This window comes from Haliaeetus leucocephalus, unplaced genomic scaffold, assembly GCF_000737465.1.
Source record: "Haliaeetus leucocephalus isolate CR32 unplaced genomic scaffold, Haliaeetus_leucocephalus-4.0 Scaffold555, whole genome shotgun sequence".
Lineage (NCBI taxonomy): Eukaryota > Metazoa > Chordata > Aves > Accipitriformes > Accipitridae > Haliaeetus > Haliaeetus leucocephalus.
In genome coordinates, this window is record NW_010972991.1 from 15148716 (window position 1) to 15171245 (window position 22530).

Genomic DNA, 22530 nt, shown 5'->3' on the forward strand with positions numbered 1-22530 from the left:
TCATGGACTTCAAGATTTTAAGCCCTATCTGAGCCCTATCACAAGTGGTTCAACATCCCTTTATCTATTCATCGTATTGCCTACTGAGGACAATAAGAATCAGGCCCATTGCTTCCAGACAGTGCGTTCCTGGTACCTGGTAGAGCTATGCCAGATAAATAAAGCTTGGCCATAGGTAGGCACATTAATGTTTAACTTCGTAAAACTAAAATAAACATTTTCTCAGCCTCTTGTTAAATCTTGCTTAAAGAACTGTCTATAACTCCATATATCTACCACTCATAAATCTTCCATGGTGGAGAAGCAAAGTAGGGCAAGTAATAAAATACCTGCCTTTGTAAACTGAGGGATAAAATATTAGCTAAGGAAAGCTCTGAACAACTGGGAGTTATTTATTTATTCACCACCTTGTAGTATGTGGAAGGTGATGTGGCCATTCATTCTATGGCACCACCAGGTGCATTGTGTCCCTCACTAACTAGTCAGGCTATTTGGAAGAACTCTAAAGATTTCACAATTCTAAATTTAAATCTAACATCTGCATAGAAAGGACACACCTGTCTGTAGTGGGCAAACTCTGGATTTCCTTTAGGCTAGCTGATCACTCTGCCCTCCTGCGCTCTCTCCCAGGTCAGTTAGTTGACAGAAGATACACTTTTGATGAACAATATTATCTGACATGTACTGAAATCCTCAAAACAGTTAATACTACACCTTTACATCATGGGAACATAAGACTTCCATACTCCACTGCAAGTATGAGCAGAAGCTATATGCACTTGAATGTAAGGTTATATGAAATTAATCCTTTCGATCTCACATTTTCCATGGGGTTTTCCTCTAATTTTTTTCCTTGCTTCTTCATTTTAATGTTGCTCTTGATTTTTTGCACAAGTTTTAAGTGATCACAAGTATTGCACTGGTCCTCAATGGAGTAACAGATTTTGGCTCCTGTGTATTATCACTTTCTTTAGTCTCTTGTCTTTCTTCTTCCTACATATCCCACATCATACTTCTTCATAACTTTTGTCTTTGTTCTTCCCATTCCTGCATCTCATTAATTTTATCTCATTATTTTTCTCTCCATTTTCGTTTTTCAGCAGATTGAGAAAAAAGTTTGCACGAACTTTAGTTTTACAATGTACTAATGCTATTTTTAGGGATGCTTTAGAAAAAACTCTGAACTGATGAAATTTTTTGTGAAACTCTGTTCTCTCTGCAGTAACATTTTTATGTCCTGTCATCATAATGTTGCATAATCAGGAGTCAGAGAACATCACGTGGACATGGACGAATCCTGCCTGCAGCGGTGGGCTGCACGGAGGGCTCAGACTGATGTTACAGCACTCATCACATGTCTTTTCTATCTGACAATCTAGAAGAATCTTGAGGGAACTCACTTTGCCACAGAAACAAGTATCGTTAATGTTAGAACAGAAACATTTCTTAAAGAAAAATTTGGAGAAGGCTCAGATAAAAGAAAGGGCAACAATTTATAATATATCCAGACAAAGATGTTTTTCTTCTCATTCTGCTGCATTACTATAGCAAAGCCTTCGTCTCCATGGCATGCATTGACAGCTTGCCTCCCAATTTACTCCATTCCAAATGAACCTGTAACACAAACCAGAACTGGACCTGGCAGCCTGTTAGTGTGGCACCCAAGCAGAAGCTTAAAATGTCAACTGTATTCAGCAGTGGAGGGAGCAGCGGCTTTTCATAGAAACAGCTCTGTTGGAAAAGATTTAAGGAAACCTAACAGAAGAGCAAGGAAGATCTTTGTCTACAGTCTAATCGGCTTAATTACACTACTGAAGAGCTGCTTTATCCTGCTGACCTGCAGATGATCAGACATGTAAGTATATGCCACTGCCTGTCATGGTCTTCAACGCATCAGAGCATAACTGACCTCCTCTCACTACCAAATGGGACACGACCCATAACGTAGGTTGGGAAGGAGATGGTACAATACATGTTCCTTTAACTGCTGCTCAAACAGTAGCAGCCAGGGCTGTCTCTGCTAACAGTGTGCACCCTCCATGAACCCCCAAGAGGCTGAAACCCCAAAGAAATGTACCTTATAAGCTCAAATTACTTGAGAAATCTCTGTATTACACAAAAAGGTCTGGATTTATCCTGCCTAACTGAAACTGGAAATGTCATCCTACAGACCTCACATTTATGGAGAAAAGAGACATCTCCAGACTGCAATTCAGGTCTTAAGTTAGTTGAATCACTCCCTAGGGATGCTTCTTTCTCTCTCTGGGGACTATAAGAGGAAGACTTCAGTGTGACTGTTTACAGTAATTATGAGTGACCATATTTAACTCTATCAAGTCTTATGAAATCCCTTCTTGAGAAATACATAATAATGAAAAATAGAGCCAGGTAGTCTTAAATATAGTTTCTTCATTGCTAATGAATAAAAAGTTAAGTTTTAAAAGAATTGCTTAATATTTTTGATCTTCCTTTTGTAGTTTAAACAAAAATATAGAGCAATACATTACTGTGGCAAACACAACAATACAGAACATGTTTAAATGTAGAAAAAAGCAAAAGCCATTACAGAAAACAACTAAACAGTTATAGTGGATTCAAACATGGCCTTAAAAATGGATACCAATTCAACTACTATATAATGTTCTCAGAAAAAAAGGCAAAAAGTGATAGATCCATCACATTGTCCAAGCTACGGCTGGTTGGAATATTTTTTGAAAGAAGTGGAAGACCTCTGCTCATATTCTTCCTAAAGTCTCCATAATCCTTGACAGACTCTCCGAAGCCTACCTGGGGTCCAGTACTTAGAAGGTGCAATATGAAATTCCCTCTCAGAAAAGGCTTGCCTCCTCTTCCTAAACAACTGAGCTAAAAAGTGCATTTACAGGCATTCAAGAATAATCTCTTTACTGAATGTATGACCTGATTCAAAGTCAGTCTATCTGTTTCTCTCCATTTCAGTGGATCAGGACTGCATGGTATATTTTACCTTCAGGACGTGGGAAAAATACATAGCTATACTAATAAAATGACAGTCCTAATGGCATTGAACACAACTTTTTCAGTTTTTCATTTTGTATACATTACACATGGTAGAGTAAAATGTTCCAGAAACTGTGTTCCTCCCCTTCTAACAAATAGAGTACTTTCTTCTCTTTACCCCCCCCCCCCCCCCCCCGCCCCCAAAGATAATTTCTCTAGATTTTGCCTTTTTAAAGTTAGGGCAAGACAAATGAATTATTTTCAAAATTTCTTCCATAAGCCCAAAAGCTGCTGGTTCTCACATATAAGAGATGAGTCAAGGAAAAAGACTGTATTCATCTGACAGTTTGTCACTGGAGTAGAAACTAGCAAGAGTTATACAGCTAACAGAAACTAGGCATTAAGAATCCAGTGACAGTCAGAAATTATTGGAAAAGCCTGAATTTCTGATTTTTAGAAGCTAATAACAAATGCTTCCCATTTTCTTTAACAATTACCACAGTGTGAGATTTGCTTTTGCTATATGTATTATTTTCATCAATTCTAATGAAAACCACAACAAATGCTTCAGTAAAGTGATTAGTCTGGGAGAAAACATCCTGTTTTAGCAAAAGCCACAGTAGGAAACTGTCCTATAGCTCCTTTCCATCTCTTGAGGGACTCTGAGAACTCTGAACATTGAAAAGGCTATAAATACTGAATAGATACATATATTTAGACTTTCCAGCACCTAATATGAAGTAAGCAAGTGGACTGCTTTAAAATACAATCTGGCTTTCTGTTTGCAAACTGGGACACAATGCAAGACTCCATTCCAGTCATTTATAATAAGGGAGACACATGATGGGGGATATTCTCAGAACTGAAGAAACTTTTTGTCTTCTGGTTATTTTTTTAGAGATACTGGATAGAAAAAAACAAATGAGAACCTTAATTTTATCAGCTTCTATTAACTCTCTAGCCTTCATATTTCAAGAGTTAAAGTCAAATAAAAGTAACTTTTACCTCCTCTCAATAAAAACGTGCAACAAACAGGCCTATTCTGGTATCTTCGCATTTCAAGACTTAGCAGCTTTGGCACCTACTGCATTTTCCATTCTCCACAACATATCTGGGCTCTTCCAGAAGCTATCATACCATTTTAAGAGTAACTTGAAACATATGGCTACTGCGAGAGAAAAATAAGTGTAATATTTTGGTTTTCTTGCTACTTCATTCCTGGGAGTCCAGGATTCACTGTGTAATCCCACAGGGGCAATATTCCACACTAGAGCACTATCTAATCTGAAAAATTCTCTCCTGTTTTGTGTAATTCCTAAGTTTTTTTCTGCTGCTTTCATCCTGGATCCTTAGGGCTGTACAAGTACCTGCTGGGATGAGCAAGAGAGGCTGAAGGCACCCTCAGCTTAATGCATTTCACAAGGGAAAGTTCATCATTGCTGAAATAACATCCCTCCTTCAAAGCTTTACTAGACTTCTTGTCACAACTCACATACCATTGACAGGTCTAACTCTGAGCAAGGGTCAAATTTCGACCCAAACTTTAAATAAATTCTGCATAAGTAAAAAGGGCTACCTGCACAGACACCATTGGCAATTGAAGGAGACAAACCATCTCTGCAAAAAGAAGCTTGAGGTCAGAATCTTAACAATGTAAAAATAATCATCACAGTTTTGCTTTTCAACAGAAAAATCGCTCATTTCTATGGCTATTCCTTGTCAGGATAGATTTTATATTTTAAAAAATCATATAAATTTCAACACAAACCTTCTAATTCTGTGATGTTTAAGTTAGATATTTCCTTTTCCAGTCAGTGTCACATTTTCTTTTTTTAAGAGCAAAAGGGGGCAAGTTGATTTCAAATGGAGTGTCACTGGAAACAAAGTATTTTGGGTGTCACTTTCTCCCTGAAAGTCTGAAACATAACTTAAAGGTACAGTGAGGCACCAACACATGCTGGTATGCTGCATCAGTAAACTATTTTTATTATGTTTAAAATACTTGGAAACAGTAAAAAATATTTAGCAAGGAAATGCATCTTAACTGGAGGTATTATAGAGTTTCTAGAAGGTGTAAGGAAGATTGCTGTGGAAAAATCCACTGATAATTGACTTTTTGTAATGGCAGACAGTATCAAATACTGGGAAAGCAAGTGTGAAGAACTGCAAAGATATAGATGTCTGTGGTGGTTGATCCCACCTGGCAGCCAAGCACCCACGCAGCTGCTCACTCCCTCCGTCCCCAACAGGACACAAGAAAAAATAGGAAGAATGAGAATGAGAAAACTTGTGGGTAGAAATAAAGACAGGGAAATCACTTACCAAGCACTGTTGCAGGCAAAACAGCCTCAATTTGGGGACACTTAATTTATTGCCATTTAGCATGAATATTTAATTAATGATTCACATATTGGGAAACAAACAAAAAAGAGAAATATTTATACACTTAGGGAAAAAAACCCTCTCCCTCTTCCCAGCTCAACTTCATTCCAGACCCCTCTCCTTCTCCCTTCCTGGTCTGAACTCCCCTTGTTATCACTACAGGTTACACTCAGCCTCTTCGGTGTGGTGATGGGTGGTGCAGGAAGGGTCAGAGCATAGGAGTTTGTCTCAGCTGCTTTCTGCTTCCCACCCTTCTCTTCTTATTTGTTTCTTCTGCTCCAGCATGGGTCTTCCATGGGCTGCAGTCCCTTTGGAGGTGCACCTGTTCCAGCATGGGCTCATCTATGGGCCACAGTTCCTTTGCTGTGGAGCACCTCCTGCTCTGGCCTCGTTCTTCCCTTTGGTTCCCCTGTCTTCCTTCTCTCCATATTTTTGCCCTTTCTTAAGTATGTTTTTGCAGAGGTGCCACCAGGTTGGCTGATGGGCTCAGCTGCACCCTGCAGTGGGTGTGTTGAGGAGCTGGCTGGGGTCTGCTGTGTTGAGCACAGGGAAGCCCCTGGCCTCCTCTCATAGAAGCCATCCCCAAAGCCCCCCTCTACCAAAACCTTGGCATGGACACCCAATAAAACTGCAAAGTGTAAGAAAGAGACCAATGATTTAAAACATTTGGAATATGGGTCTTGTAATTGTAAATAGGAAGCATGGAGGGTAGTTTTAAAATACATGCTGCATTCTCAACAAGGTAAAATATTTACCTTAGCGAAAAGAATGGAATAGAAAGATCTTATAGGAAGTAATAAAAATAGTTCAATGAGAAAAATAAGATAAAAATGCATTTCCTAAGGTTTCTCAAATTAAGCACTGATGCAAGACATATACAAACCTGCAGTTTGGCACAGTCTCTTATTCCCCTCACTTACTGTCAGTGGCTACACGTCTACTGTTTTCAAAAGAGCAAAACTGGTTCTTCAGTATTAAAAGAAAGGCAGTGGTGGGAAGCTTTCACTGGTAGTGCCACACCCCTTAAAAAAAACCCAGCCACAAAATTCAGCATCCAACAGACTAAGGAGTATTTCCAAAAAAGAAGTTATTAATCTGCAACCAATTGCTTATGACTGGAGTACTGGATTTCTCAGAAAGCACTGATGAATGTAGAATTGTTTATTGTATTGAGATTTAACAGGAGAGGGATCAGTATTTTTCTCTGAAAATACAGTTTCTAGAAGTTTTTCCACTTCTTCGATTTCTACTGATAAAATTTGTTAAAAAAGAGAGAGAGATTACATCATTTATTATTCCATCATTAAAACCTTCCTATATAGTGCTATTTCTTAGCTTTATCTTTATACTTGTTTTGTTTAATACATAGTTAATAGCAGAAAAAGAACTCTGGACAAATATAGTTGATGGCTTTGGTCATCTCTTTCTCAGGATCTGTTTAAAAATATTGTGAAGTTTTGAGAAACAGCTTCTAAAAAAAAAGTTTTCCCAGTCAGGGCTTCTTCCCCCCCTCCCCCATTCCAATTTTATCTTGCAGCTTCCAGTTACTATGCTCATCTAGAAGGGTAGGAAAAGACCCACAAAGCTTTTGTTACATAAGTCTCTGCACATCATGGGGTGGATTGGCCACAAACCTTTAGGCTCCCTGGGGTACTTCTTTCAGACAGTTTATTTTACTGGATTCTTGTGGAGTTCAAAGACCACATGAGCTACTGCCACACACAGCATTTGCATACACCACTTCGTGGTGTTCTGGAGAAGATCAAAGGATGGCAAAATGCACTGATTTTGAAACTCTTCCTGATATTTATTGCAAGTAAAACAAAGAACAATTGTGGGAAACTTTTCCTGTATAACATAATCATCCAATAAATCTGATACAGTCAAGCTATAATCTGTTTGACAGTATTTGACATGAGTTATCAAAGGCATGAAAGCAAATGTGAAAACACTCCAAAGCATTGTTTGAAAATGGCAACTGAAGAGTTCAGGTATTGAACTAGAGCTACTTTATCTAGCAATAAAGCAAACTCCAGAGGATTTCAGTGGTCAGGTGATTTACATTCTTATGAACTTGCAAATAGTTTCTCCCATAAAAACAAAGTCTTAATAACATACCTGCTGCTTATCTTTCCCACGCATACCTAAATCTAACAATTCATCTCAAGCCTGAATTAGATGCTAATAACACACTACTGCAGAACACAAGTCTTTAACACGTTTTGGATATCAATCAGGATGCTCTTAGACCCAGTAAATCCCTACACCCAAAGCGTGCTTCAACAGTGCACAATTTTCTACAGTTTTCCAAAGGCCAGAGTACCTCAGGGCAGCTGCAGGAGAGGTGACAGAGGCAGATCCACCACCACTTGGCATTGCATGTCCAACTGGATAACTTAGGCAAGGCCTTTCAAGGGCTTTCAAGCTAACAGAGAGGTTCAAATTCTGAACAGAGACATACAGGGGACATGCTGGCAGGCTACAGCATATGTTACAGCATGTTCTTAGTTCTTTGTTACTCAGCATCAGTGGCTTCTCCTCTGCCTGGCTCAGCTAATAACAAGGTAACAAACATACTTAAAAAATCACGCAGCACAGCTGGACTGAGCACTATGTTTAAGAACAGTGATCTGATCCCAAGTTCTCACCATGTTCAGCAGTGGGCTCTTTGAGTTTGTTTCATCACCTATTGTCAGTGACTTCAAAACTGAAGAGCAGCTGATACGAATGTATGCCTTACATGCAGGGTTATAACTTCAAGAACAAATGGCATCAGTGCTTGTTCTGGGTAGGAAAATGACACTGTGAAAGTAGAATCATAGAATCATTTAGGTTGGAAAAGACCTTCAAGATCATCGAGTCCAACCATCATCCATGCCCACTAAACCATGTTCTGAAGTACCCCGTCTACTCACTTTTTGAATACCTCCAGGGATGGTGACTCAACCACTTCCTTGGGCAGCCTATTCCAATGCCTGACAACCCTCTCAGTAAAGAAATTTTTCCTAATATCTAACCTAATTCTCCCTTGCCGCAACTTGAGGCCATTTCCTCTCGTCCTATCACCAGCCACCTGACAGAAGAGACCAGCACCCACCTCACTACAACCCCCATTCAGGTAGCTGTAGAGAGCTATAAGGTCTCCCCTCAGCCTCCTCTTCTCCAGACTAAAGTACCACAGTGCTGACCAACCTCAACCGCAGCGACACAAACAAGGCTATAAAACGTGTGCAGTGACAAATGCCTGCATCCAGAGAGCTCAGTGATACATTATGCCAGTCAGGACCAGGCAGATCTGCAAAATTCCAGCTTCTTTCCACCAGTGATGGGAGGGCTTAAGGACTTATCTCCAAGATAACTCCTCCTCCTTACCTTTCCTCTGCCAGGAGGTCAGCTCTACCACAAGTTCCAGATGGGAGTGCAGCAAGGTCATCAGCTCCTTCCCAAGGGCCGCATCGAATGATGAGCTCAGCCCAGCCCTACTTACTCAAGGCACGTGCATCTTTGTTAACGCAACTGGTTCACACATACGTGTGCTTCAAACACCAGAGAATGTAAAATGCATCTAGAGCGCACACATACGCAAGCTTGGCTTTGCTGAGGTAAAGGATGACGGCATAAATCTAAAAACATTTTCAGCTTCTCTTTGAAGAGAAATTTCCTTTCTTGGCTAGCACTATTTATTCAGTGCAGAAGAGTCACTGAGTTTAAAAGCAGGATGACTCATACTTGTTTAGAGGTTTATAAATTACCTGCAGTTAAGGAAGATGTTAGGAAAAAATGTCAGGAAAGTTTAAATACTGTTCTTTGAAGGTGCAGTGAAGTGATAGCTAATGTACTAATTTCTGAGAGCAGCTAGTTGAGCATTAAAATCAAAGTGACTGGGCTTTTCCCTTCATCATTTTATCAGTGTACACCACTTGCTAACAAAGATCTTATAAACATAAAGCAGAGAGTTTTATAAAGAAACTTACACTGTTTAAACAAATAGAAAACCTGACATGGATTGTCTTGACATTACACCCTCAAAAATGGCACCTCATCATTGCCATTTTACAGCAAAGACACACAACTGTGGCTGACAGGACTATGGGAATGATGTAATTATGTCCCAATAACCCAGAGGAAAGTTCTTTCTTAGTCCTGTCAGTATAATTAGAGGAGTACAGTTTATCTACCACACACAGTGATACATTCATTAATGTCTTTGGTTCATCTTCTTAACTTACTTGGGAACCAAGGGCAGAAGAAGAAAGTTGTATCATACCATACACTACCAGCTACTCTTGGTCTCTGCTGTCTGTACTCAGCACGGCCCCAACAACCCACAGAAGATAAGACAGACAGATAAATAATTTTTTATGCCATGTGGAAGTGGTTGTCCTTTTTACTCACTGGATGGTCTTGCTGAGGCTTACTCCAAACCTTCTTGTCCTATACCCTAGGAAAAGGAGGCAAAGCAACACAAATGCATAGCACACCCCGAGATAAATCTCCTCTTCCCCGCCCTTCATAAAAGCTGAGTAAAGACAAACTAATCAGAGGATAATTAGTTAAAATTGCACAATTTTGTCACTATAAGTAAAAGAACTTTTTCTCAAGATTAAAGGGACTGGAAAGCACTATGTAAAACCTTTCTTGACTTTTTCTTCTCAGGGGAATTTTTGCAAATCTTTCTTACAGTACTTCATGCAAGGATCTGATTATGTATTTTAATTTATTTTCTCTGTAATTAGTCTAAAAAGCTGGGTCATATGAATATTTAAGCTACTTTAATTTGAGCAAATCTTCTACAGGGATACACAATATATAAGTTGGAATTTGGGGCACTGTAGGGACACTGGTTTAAACAGGACTAAACCTTGGGAGGATGGGCAACTGCAAACCAGATTCTGGTCCTCTCCACCCCAAAGCAACCAAGAATACATGCATTTGCTAAAATTTATAAAAGGTCCAAAGAGCATGTTCTCAGCATAGCGATCTATGTCATACATAAGGATATGGTCAAATGTTCACCTATCAAGTAGCAGCAATGATTTAAAGGAGTTGCTCCTCTGCTGTTGAGATGTGATAATTCACCACAGAGCTCTCATAATTTGTGTTAAACTAATTTGTCTTCCTTTCCACTGAAACAGACCACAAACACTCATACCTTTCAGTGGAGGGGACATCAATATCTTGAACTACTTTGTCTCACGAGGAAACAATTTTCTAAGAGGGAGACTTGTGGCTGTATACCAACCTAGCTGGTAGTTGATAGCTGGTCATTGTGTAGTGCCCACCGTACGATGAGCTGGCCATCTCCTTTAGCTTCCACTTGAATTGTCTGCCCCATGACAACACTAAAAATTTGCAAGACTGATCAGCCTTCCTAAACACAATGCCAGCAGCGGAGATGGCAGAGGCATGCACTCCTGCAACACTGATTTTATTTAGAATCAAGAGACAGGGTTCAGAATTTTCTCTGATGCACCGTCATGGAGAATTACACACAGAAATTATTTTGCTTTGCTCTGAATTCCAGAAAGTACACTGAAAAGCTGCATGATAAATGATATAGCTACCTCTTTAAAAAGAAATATCTGTGATGGGAGTGTTATCTTGTTGCATAGCGTAGTCAGGAGGAGTTAGGATTGCTTCGGGCGTTTTAGATTTTCTTTTTTTTCTTCTCAACTCAAGAGTATTTCATTACTACAGCAAGATGAGTGGTGTTAATATCCTAAAAGTTTACAATCTTCTGTTATTGTGTTTGAGCAAGAGGTGATTATATTACTGGCAAGTTCAATAAATCTTTTCCTTTAAGAAGACTGACCTGAAATTTTGGCCACATATTTTTCCTTGATCATCTTATGATGTCATCACTGTGGACTAGTGGCTTATGCTAACTCTTTTACTACACTTCTTGTTCTGCTTTAATAGAATACACTAGTCTAACACTGTATTAATGCACTACTTGGTTTGGTATTTTAAAATTTTAATCTTTAAAAGATGATCAAAACCACATGTTCAAAAATATTGCAAACCTAGGATCTGACATCAAGTCTTACTACCCCAAAATTTCTGAACCTAACCTTCTTTTAAATGGAACTTTTTATTCCACAAATCTACTGACATCTGAAACCAAGGGATTTCCATCAAGTGTCCATTTTAATAAATGGACACCAATCTGTCAGTACTATTGGCAACTGTCAAAAATAAAGGATTTGTATATGCTAAGATGAGCTTAAGTCAGATAATGGCTGACTGAAAAAGCAATGCTAGAAAGAAAAAAACAGAAGTAAATTGGAGGAAGGTTTCTATACCTGTGATAGAAGAGGAACAATTAAGTGCAACCTGCTACTACTAGCAGAAATGCGGATGAATCAGGACAGCTGACAAAATCTAATCCAAAATGAAATCTAATCTAAACCAAAAATCTAATCTAAAAATGAAAATATAGGCCAGGGCTAGAAATATTTTAATTTAAATAATATACCAGTGTTTGCATTTCTGTTGATACCTACTCGTACATTATCTGTAGCAGAAGTATGAACATAATATCGATACTATTATTAAATTCTTTGCTTATGTCTGTATTTTCTAGAACTGTGCTTTAAGTAATATTGCTGAGAAGTATTTCGCCTTAACACCCAGCCATAAGCTGAGGCTCTTTTAGCTTGGACAAAGTAGTTAATTTGCTGGAGCATGCCTCATTATAGTCAGCCCTTCTCTAATTAGGTCAGCTGTCAGGCTCTCCATCCATGCTTACTTTAGGTTTCTTATAAATTATGACAGGTATTTTTCTTCCCACACAAGCAGTCCAGTGACATGTCTTTTTCCTCTGTTACACATGGAGGGGGTTCATGTCCTGTCACAGATGTGGTGCAACTAACACATATGTATCTGTTCCTTAATATTTTTTCAATACAGTGTGCATCAGATTTTATACAAATCAGCACTAACTGCCTTTTAGAGAGCCTCATCATCAGTAAAGGTTTTTATCATCTTTGCCGTTAGGCAGGGAAGAAATATCCCCACCTTACACTTCAAAGCTGAGATCCAAGACAGATTTAGGCCTAAAATGCAATATGGGTAAAGCCTTTCCTTGAGCCTGTTCCTGTCTGACATCCAAACTACACAGATCCAACCAAGCTCGTGCACAGCTGTGGGCTCCGTGCAAGCTTCACAAGAGCAATGGGAGCAGATCTGAGCAGCAGGCTCATGCACAGTTGCACATCATAGAATCACAGAATCATGGAATCATTTAGGTTGGAAAAGACCCTTAAGATCATCAAGTCCAACCATAAACCTAACACTGCCAAATCCACCACTAAACTATGTCCCTAAGCGCCACATCTACACATCTTTTAAATACCTCCAGCGACGGTGACTCAAGCACTTCCCTGGGCAGCCTGTTCCAGTGCTTGACAACCCTTTCAGTAAAGAAATTTTTCCTAATGTCCAATCTAAACCTCCCCTGGCGCAACTTGAGACCTTTTCCTCTCGTCCTATCACTTGCTACTTGGGAAAAGAGACTGACACCCACCTCACTACAACCTCCTTTCAGGTAGTTGTAGAGAGCGATGAGGTCTCCCCTCAGCCTCCTTTTGTCCAGACTAAACAACCCCAGCTCCCTCAGCTGCTCCTCAAAAGACTTGTGAATAAGCAGAGCCTGGCCAGGACCACCTCTGCTCAGCCAGGTTTTTAACATACAGGCAATATTCTTCTGTGGTGACAACATGATATGGGAGACACTCAATAGACAGGGTGCCAAGACTTTTTCCAACACCAAAGGCATGAATGCTATGTGGGATTTGCAGACATTTCTCTTGAGGACTGCATTTACATAGAGTACAGGACAGGGAGTGCGCTGCTTTGCGGACCATCTCCTGAGCCATATCACTGCTGATGGCATAGATAAGTGGCACAGACCACCTAAATGAATAGGGATCATGGAAAAAAATCTATGGATAAGCCAGGAGGTCAAGCGAGGTCAAGAGAGGTCAAGCACTCCTCCCATTTTGCCTCAATTCAAACTTTGTATCTTGCTGCATCACAAGATGTTTCCTTCCTCCCCCCTCCTTCCGGACACTCAGGCAACTCTTAGTCACAGCTCCTGCGGAAAAGTTTTCCACAGCCTTTCTTGCACAGAGCTGGAAGTTCGTATTTTGTTCTGTTTGCTGAGACACTTCTTCAGTCTATGCAAAGCACAGACATGTAGATCAGTTTGCATATTTCTCTGTCTACAGTCAGCAGACTGTCTCACACCAGTGTGCTACTCACCATCACAAGTCTATGGCTGGCTATAAAAAGCTTTGCTAGGCACTGACAGCAGGCAGGCAGCAGTCCTGCAGCACATTCTGGCGACCATGAAGGAGATGTGGCTTCAGAAAATGTGCAGCCTCCATTAGGTCCTGAGCTTCGGGAGCTTCATAGCTCAGGGAGCAGATGGAATAACAATGAATTAATTTCTCATTAAAAGTTTTAAATGACAAAATACATTGTGCTCACTCTCCTAAGGCAGCTGGGAATTTATCCTTGTCTCCAAGCTGTAGTTTTCCTTCTTGTTAATCTTCTGTGTTGATTTCACACAGTCATGCATTTGGTAAAGTCAGTTTCTACTGTTTTATCTGCTCTATTTCACCTTCTGCTCAGCTACCAATTGATTCACATAGTCCATTTCTCAATTACTAAGTGGGGCTCAGGCTTTCTAATGTTTTCCAAGACTAGTAATGTCTTATTTAAGCACCTTATAACAATGGTGGAAAGAAAACAAAGAAGTAACAGGACACAGAGTGGGAAGCTATGTCCTTCACATGTGACACTGATATTGGAAGACAGAGTCAGGCCAGGAGAATGGAGGACACACGAACAGGAACCATCGTATACTATTTGGGTGTCCACTTTCAGCACAATGCTCGCTTCACCCCACGGCTCAGAATCTTCAAGTTCACTGATTTTCTGTGCTACTTCTGTACAGACTTTCTTCAAACAATATCTATGCCCCTGATCAAATGCACTAGTGACCATTTCATATTTAAGCCCCACTGTGACCCCTCTGAGGGAAATGACTGAATGCATTTATATTTTTTTCATGTTGGATGCACAGGTTTGGGATTAGTATAAAAACCTGCTTCTGTTATTACAAAGGCACTTGAAATTGTCTTTTTATACAAACAAAGCATGCAGACAAAATACAGCAGAATTTTCTAATATTTTCTTTGGGCACTAATGTATCGACTCTTACACTTGCAATAATCAACCTCTTACTATAAATTAGGCAGAATAAGGAAAAAAGATACAACTTTATCTGATTCTAGCTTTCCTTCTTTTCTTCTTGTAGTTAAAGTCACTAATTAAATGTAGTTAAAATAAAGAAAAGCATGGAGGACAGTCATGGAAGTTTTCATAGCTCATCATTACAAAACAGCTACAAATGTAAAGGTTCACAGCACTAGTAAGAACTGAAAATTAAAGGCAAAAAATGTGCTGAAACCTCATTTTACTCTAGTAATCTGAACATGTATGGACAAAAATAATACAAAAGCTATTCAGATACATGAACTAAGTGAAATTTTACAAAAAGGTCATTACATAAATTATAATACACATGCCACCTTTAAAGCAGTAAAGAAAAAAACCCTTAACAACTAAGTTTTTCTGAGCTTTTATCTCCCCCAAGGGTCTGATCCAAAACCTGCTGACATGCAGCTCCCTTGACCACAGTTGATTTAAATGGTGTGATCCAGAGAGCCACTTGAGCTAGAACTTCTCTGACACACCAAGGAAAACACCCCACTGGAAATCAAAAGGGTAAGAGTTATCTCACTTTTCTCTTGGCCCTCTTCTGCAGTTGTGCAACCAAAGTCTTGGGCAGTTCTGTTTTAGAAATAATGCTATTTTAAAAATACCTTTTCAGCCCTAGTGTTCTCTGTAATTTTGAAAAAGCTTTAATTAAAAAACAAAACAAACCATTTTAAAGCAGAGGAGATACCAGTTTAGAATAGCAATATTTTCAGTGCCTCAAAAGAAGAGCAAAAATATGCTATAAAAACAGTCCTTCTGAAGCATAAGATGCTCTTTCACATCTTAATACACTTTTCAGCACCAGTAATTTTCCTTCTCTCCACTTTAAATCAGAGGCTAACTGGCATTAGTAACTTTAGAAACAGCAGTTCCTTCAACTCCCACGATACCTGGCACGTGGTGAACACTGGTAATTTCAAGCATTTACAAGAGCACATTACACCTGCTTTACTGCTTGCTACTCTCTCTGTGGGATATAATTCCTGAAGAAAACACATTAAAATGTTTAGGAAACAAGATGCAGAGCAAAAGTAACTTCTAGCATTATGAAACCACATCAGTAATTATCAATCCTGATGTAAAAGATATTACAGACAGCTACTATAAATCTCATTAAAATGATCTCAAATCCTTCTAAAAGACCTATGCCTTACTTGATTGCAAGCTAAACACAAAGAAGCTACACATAAAAGCTCTTGGATACTCCACATATGCCCACAGTTTCCTGAATACCAAAAATCCTGATTTTCATGCAAGTTTCATAACAGCACAGTTATACACCTTGCTGCCATGAATTATGCAAACTCTGCGACATAAGGCACACATATTGCTGTGAGAAAGGAGCATGTGCAATTTAGACTGTCCACTTGCAAAATGTGTAAATATGTTGACATCTTCAACAGAATTGGTATTACCAAACATTAATATTGAACAGCACTGTAATTGGCAGTTTGTTATTCTACACATCCAACAGCATGCAAATAGGTATTTGTTACTATGTTTATATTTTTGATCAAGTATTTGCAGCTGAGCAGTCAAAACTCCAACAGCATTTATAATTGCTACAAAAATGCCAGTCTTAATTCTCCAGAAAGTCACTGTAAATCATGGTGTCAAAGAGAGCCAGCAGCAATCCTGTGTTCCTCATCACAATCAATGCACAGGCTCATCAATATTACATGGACCTTCCTAATTTCATGCAGAGCCTTAGAAAGAGGCAAGCAGGCACAGCTCAGCTAAGCACATATGTCTGTAATAGCAGAACAAGTGGGTTTTTCTTTTGGTTTTGTTTTGTTTTGTTTTGTTCTAAATATTGTTTCACCTGCAGCTTACGTACCCAGCATAACTGTGACGGTATGGGAACTGCCACACTGGCCAGAACAACTTTTTTTCTCTTCCTTAATCCTATTCCCAAGAGTATCCAGAAACTGGAACTTGCAGAGAGAGCATAAGAAAAAGGGCAAACATACTATCCCTCCATATTTATCCTTCTGAAATTTGGTAGCTTAGGAACTTGCTGGTTAGATCAAAGAGATTATATCTGGACCACTGTGTTTGATTCCTTTTCCAACCTAGTTATGCTTTTGGCCTCCGTAGGCCAAATTTTCTTTGGTTGTACCGTGTGGCAATTTACTTTGGTTTGGGTGAAAAATAACTTCCTCTGTTTCTGCATCTGGTGCACCCTGTTCCTGACCCCGGTAACAGGGTTAGCATAACCAACACCATTTTCCAAGACAAACAGCCGTAACATGTCAGTGTGCTGATCACGTATCACCCTGTTCTCTCTCCCCCTTTTCAACACTGTGATTGCCACCAGGATGTGATGACTCCCGTTAGAGAACAGACAACCCCCCTGTCAGCTTTGGGACAAGACCATTTACCCACCAAACACTTTCACCAGGATGTGGTGACACCTGTTAGGGAACAGGGAAGTGTACCAGCACATGAGATATTGTCTATAAAATCAAGCAGCTGCAAGTCCTAAGTGGGACATAGACTGGGACTGCTGCTGGACAGCAAAACCCGTGATCCCCCGGGGGTCTGGGACACCTCCACCATCACCTGCTTCCTCCGAGACTGAGGGAGTGACTCATGTTGTTTTAGGTAAAGTCTGAGTTTAGATTATGGTTATTGTATCGCATGCTGATCATTAAGAATTTGACCCGATCTGCAGAGGGTCCAGGTAACTAAAAACTCTAGATAGTACAAGAAAGCTACACTAATTACTAGAAATTCTGTTTAACTGAAAGCTATGATAATTGCTAAGAATGCTCTGTAACACTAAGCATACTCTAACTGCTAGAAATTTTAGATAGCAATAACCTATGCTGATTATTAATTTTTTATGTAATAATAAAGCTCTAATTATAACCACAACCCTGTGGTCAGTTCTCATTCTGCCAAGGATCCGTAAAAGAACCTGCGTGTCCCTGTAGCATCAGGTGACAATTTCAAATCTACTGACAGCTAAATTTAATGGATGCTCTACAGACATTATATATGTAGATAGATATATACACAAACTGAAGAGTCCCTGCTTACTCTCTCCTTGCATGGAGGCCACACCATACCTCTGAGCAGCTTTGCCTCCCTTCTCTGCCTGTTTCTGATAAAAGCTGATTAAACAAACAAAACTCTACTAATGCCAAAATTTTGCTATGTACAGCAACCATCCATCCCCATTGGTAACCACTTGCCAAAGCAAGCATGAAAAACTGCTTGGAAGTTTTCCACAACGGTACAGACAGATGAAGCTGGCAGTGCACCAACTTTTCAGGTTTGTATCTTTGCTGAATTGTTGATCTAGTTGAAATAGCTAAGAAAACAAGTCAAAGCAATTTCACTTTACTTGATATAATACTTCCAAATGTGGCTTTCCATAGATGGGGAAACACAGATTTAGGATACTCCTTATTCAAAGTAAGCATGATGAATTATAGAAATACAAATGAATGAAGTACTTTGAACATAAAGCTGCCTTTGGAAAGCATTGTTTGAAATAAAAATGTTAACTTTGGGTTACACAGTAAAAATCATTACTAAGACTTTGATTTCTAGCATTGCTAAGAATTATGCATTCTGGAGTGTTCTGCAGTGCTCAAGCAGAAACCTAGGGTGGATCTGTCTGCTGGCTAACAAACTACTACAGCTGAACTTAGGCAGTGTAAGAGTGCCCAAAGGCCTTCATTTTCTGCTTGAAAGAGACATTTCTGTCACTGTGGAACACATGACTTGCCCTTTCCAGGATACAGTATAGTGCTTTCCCTTCAGCTGCTAAACGGTTGTCCAAATTGTTCATTTTCCAAGTATAGGTAGATTGACAGACAGCCATCTTATTTATTGTTCCTCTTCCCCAGTGTTTCTGGGCATAACAAAGGGAAATAACAACCCCGAGAGAGATATATGACAAGCCACCGACACACTATGAACTAGACAAAATCTTTAGTGAACTCTAAGGAGTAGTACCATCACGACCTTTCCCTTCTGCAACCACTAAGAAACATGCATCTCTTTTGTTTTGAAGTCTAACTTAACACATAGCCTGTCACTACATCTAAACAGGTGGGCCAAGGAGAACTTTGAAGCTCCATGGTGCTCTCTGGCTGGAGACTGAGCCATATAGCAATGACCTCACCCAGAACTTGGTTATTTGAGAAGGAGACAAAGCCATGTGGGTGTGAAGGAACAGTGGGATGTCTCGGATCCTCATTTGGGACAATGAGGAGCTCAGAAAGGGAACACAGGAACCACTCAGTCTAGAAGCAGCTGTCATAGTGTCAAGTTGTCATAGTGTCTGTCATAAGAGACAACAAAAAATGTTTTTACAAATACGTTAATAATAAAAAGAGAGCCAGGGAGAATATCTATCCTTTATTGGATGCAGAGGGGAACATTGCCACCAAAGATGAGGAAAGGGCTGAGGTAATTAATGCCTTCTTTGCCTCAGTCTTTAATACTGAGACCAGTTATCCTCAGGATACTCAGTCCCCTGAGCTGGAAGACAGGTCAGAATATACCCCCCATAATCCAGGAGGAAATAGTTAATGATTTGCTATGCCATCTGGACACTCACAAGTCTATGGGACCAGATGGGATCCATCCAAGAGTACTGAGGGAGCTGGCGGAGGAGCTTGCCAAGCCACTCTCCATCATTTGTCAGCAATCCTGGTCAAGAGGGGAGGTCCCAGAGGACTGGAGGCTTGCCAGTGTGACATCCATTTACAAGAAGAGTTGGAGGGAGGATCCGGGGAACTACAGGCCTGTCAGCCTGACCGCGGTAGCGGGGAAGATTATGGAGCGGTTCATCTTGAGTACGCTCACATGGCATGTGCAGGACAACCAGGGGATCAGGCCCAGCCAGCATGGGTTCATGAAAGGCAGGTCCTGCTTGACCAACCTGATCTTCTATGACCAGGTGACCCACCTAGTGGATGAGGGAAAGGCTGTGGATGTTGTCTACCTGGACTTCAGCAAGGCCTTTGACACCGTCCCTCATGGCATACTGCTTGAGAAACTGGCAGCTCATGGCATAGACAAGTGTACTCTTTGCTGGGTGAAAAACTGGCTGGATGGACGAGTCCAGAGGGTTGTGGTGTATGGAGTTAAATTCAGTTGGTGGCGGGTCACAAGTGGTGCTCCCCAGAGCTCAGTATTGGGGCCAGTTCTGTTTAATTTTTTTATCAATGATCTAGACAAGGGGATTGAGTGCACCCTCAGCAAGTTCGCAGACGGCACCAGGTTGGGAGAGAGGGTTGATCTGCTTGAGGGAAGGAAGGCTCTACTGGACAGATCTGGACAGGCTGGATCGATGGACCGAGGCCACTTGTATGAGGTTCAACAAGGCCAAGTGCCGGATCCTGCGCTTGGGTCACAACGACCCCATGCAGTGCTACAGGCTTGGGAAAGAGCGGCTAGAAAGCTGACTGGCAGAAAAAGACCTGGGTGTGTTGGTTGACAGCCAGCTGAATATGAGCCAGCAGTGTGCCCAAGTGGCCAAGAAGGCCAAAGGCATCCTGGCTTGTTTCAGAAATAGTGTGGCCAGCAGGAGCAGGGAGGTGATTGTTCCCCTGTATTTGGCACTGCTGAGGCCGCCCCTTGAGTACTGTGTTCGGTTTTGGGCCCCTCACTACAGGAAAGACACTGAGTTGCTGGAGCGTGTCCAAAGGAGGGCAACCAAGTTGGTGAGGGGTCTGGAGCACAAGTCTTTTGAGGAGCGGCTGAGGGAGTGGGGCTGTTTAGTCTAGAGAAAAGGTGACTCGGGGGAGACCTTATTGCTCTCTACAACTACCTGAAAGGGGGTTGTAGTGAGGTGGGTGCTGGTCTCTTCTGTCAGGTGGCTGGAGATAGAACGAGAGGAAATGGCCTCAAGTTGTGCCAGGGGAGGTTTAGATTGTATATTAGGAAAAATTTCTTTACTGAGAGGGTTGTCAGGCATTGGAACAGGCTGGCCGGGGGAGTCGTTGAGTCACCATCCCTGGAGGTATTCAAAAAGTGCGTAGACAAGGCACTTCATGAAACCCCATGGTTTAGTGGGCATGGTTGACGGTTGGACTCAATGATCTTAAAGGTCTTTTCCAACCTAAACGATTCTATGATTCCAGAAGTTTGCCAATAAAGGCTAAAATCTGTAATGGAGGGCTCAGCGAACTCTGTAGGTTCACTGCCAGACTTTCCCACTACTCTGCGCAAAAGGAATACACGATCCAGACATGAGTTTAAAAAATTAATTTTCAAACAAACTGAGCACTTCTGGACAAGAGTCAGTTAAAGAGCTCTGTTCACATGTAGGAAGGACACATTGCCCCATATTTCAATACAAGATGAACAAGGAGCTCGAACCCTAGGACAGGGTCCATTTTGCTGCATGGACAGTCCTCCCATCCAGGCATCTCTGGGGTCAGTTTATGCTCTTTGCCATTTGAGAAGTGCCAGTTCCTCAGATCTTGAAAAGAGATGCAACATGATATGAATTAACAGAATCAGCCCTGAAAAGATCATCCACAGGTTTTAGAGAAAAGCAAGATACGCAGAACATGTCTTGCATGCAAAAAAGGTCCCCTCTTCCTTCAAAATTATGTCTTCACGGAAAGGAACATCAGACTTTGGCCACTAGACAAAAGAATATTAGACCATTTAGACCATATTCCTGTTTCTTTCATCAAAATTCTCCACTTTTAGGCTTGATATTACTTAATTGAAATATTCCTGTTTCAATGACACTAAAAGGAAAACTGAAAAGGTAAATAGACAACAGGAATGAGCAAGACACTACCAGTGCCTGAGGCACCTCTGCTATCAGGGAACTAATTAGGTTAAAAATGCCCAGATGAACCCAGCAAGGGAAACACTAGGTCCCCAGGTAAAAGATCTGGAAGATGTAAGATATTAAGAGGTCAGAACTGTCATTTTAACAGCACAAATGCAAAGAAATAAAACTTGAATCAACACCTCAGCAACAGAAAATCTTTCTACAAATACTTTCCTGAACATTTAGTCTCAGCCTAAAAATGCAGTCACACTGAGAATTTAATTCTGTTAATATTAAGGGACTTAAGAACTTCAGATTCATCCCCCTTTCGATCTGTGCCAGCAGGAGAGCCAGGAGGGAACAAGAAATACAGGGCTACATTGTGGTTTCATCCCCATCCTTTTCAAACGAGTATGCAAAAAGAACAACCAAACCAACCCAGAATAAAAGAGGAATAACTGAGAAATATACTGTGACCACTGCAAATTGAAGTAACAACCCATTCATTTCTAAAGGGCAGGCGTTCTGAGGAGTGCACAGAATCTCTTAGGGACTTGGCATTGCAGATGAGTTTGCATGAATCATGCTTAGTTGCTAAGGAAAGTACAACAGTACAAAGCTCCAACATATGTCAGGAAGACCTTGGAAGCAGAGAGCCCATCAGTTTCGCATCATTGTCAACCTGTTGCTGTGTCTCACCAGGTGTCACTGAGACCTAATTCTTTCACCATCCAATGTCTAGCTTTTGTAGTGCCTCTGAGACCTGCTCAGAACAGCCCAAAGAAAACAAGAAAAGAGGGCCTTTCAGGCTGCTGCCACCAAGAAGCTGTAAGAACCATAATATCTCTGTAAAAATCACTTCAAGTCTGTTGAAGTGTATCCAGACAGCTTAGCTTGCATGATCACACCGTGTTCCCTGGTGCTCTTATATTGCATACCATAATGGAAGTCACTGACACTAGCAGGGCACACTGCTCTTTCTTACATACATAACAGAGCATCATGCCAGATCAGGCATGACAGCTGATGGGAAAGGGGCAATTTTGGCATGGGAGGCTTCACCTGTGCTCTTCTGCCTACTGATAGCATCCCCAAGAGAAGAGGGTATCACCAGCAGTCCTCAGCAGAGATCTGCA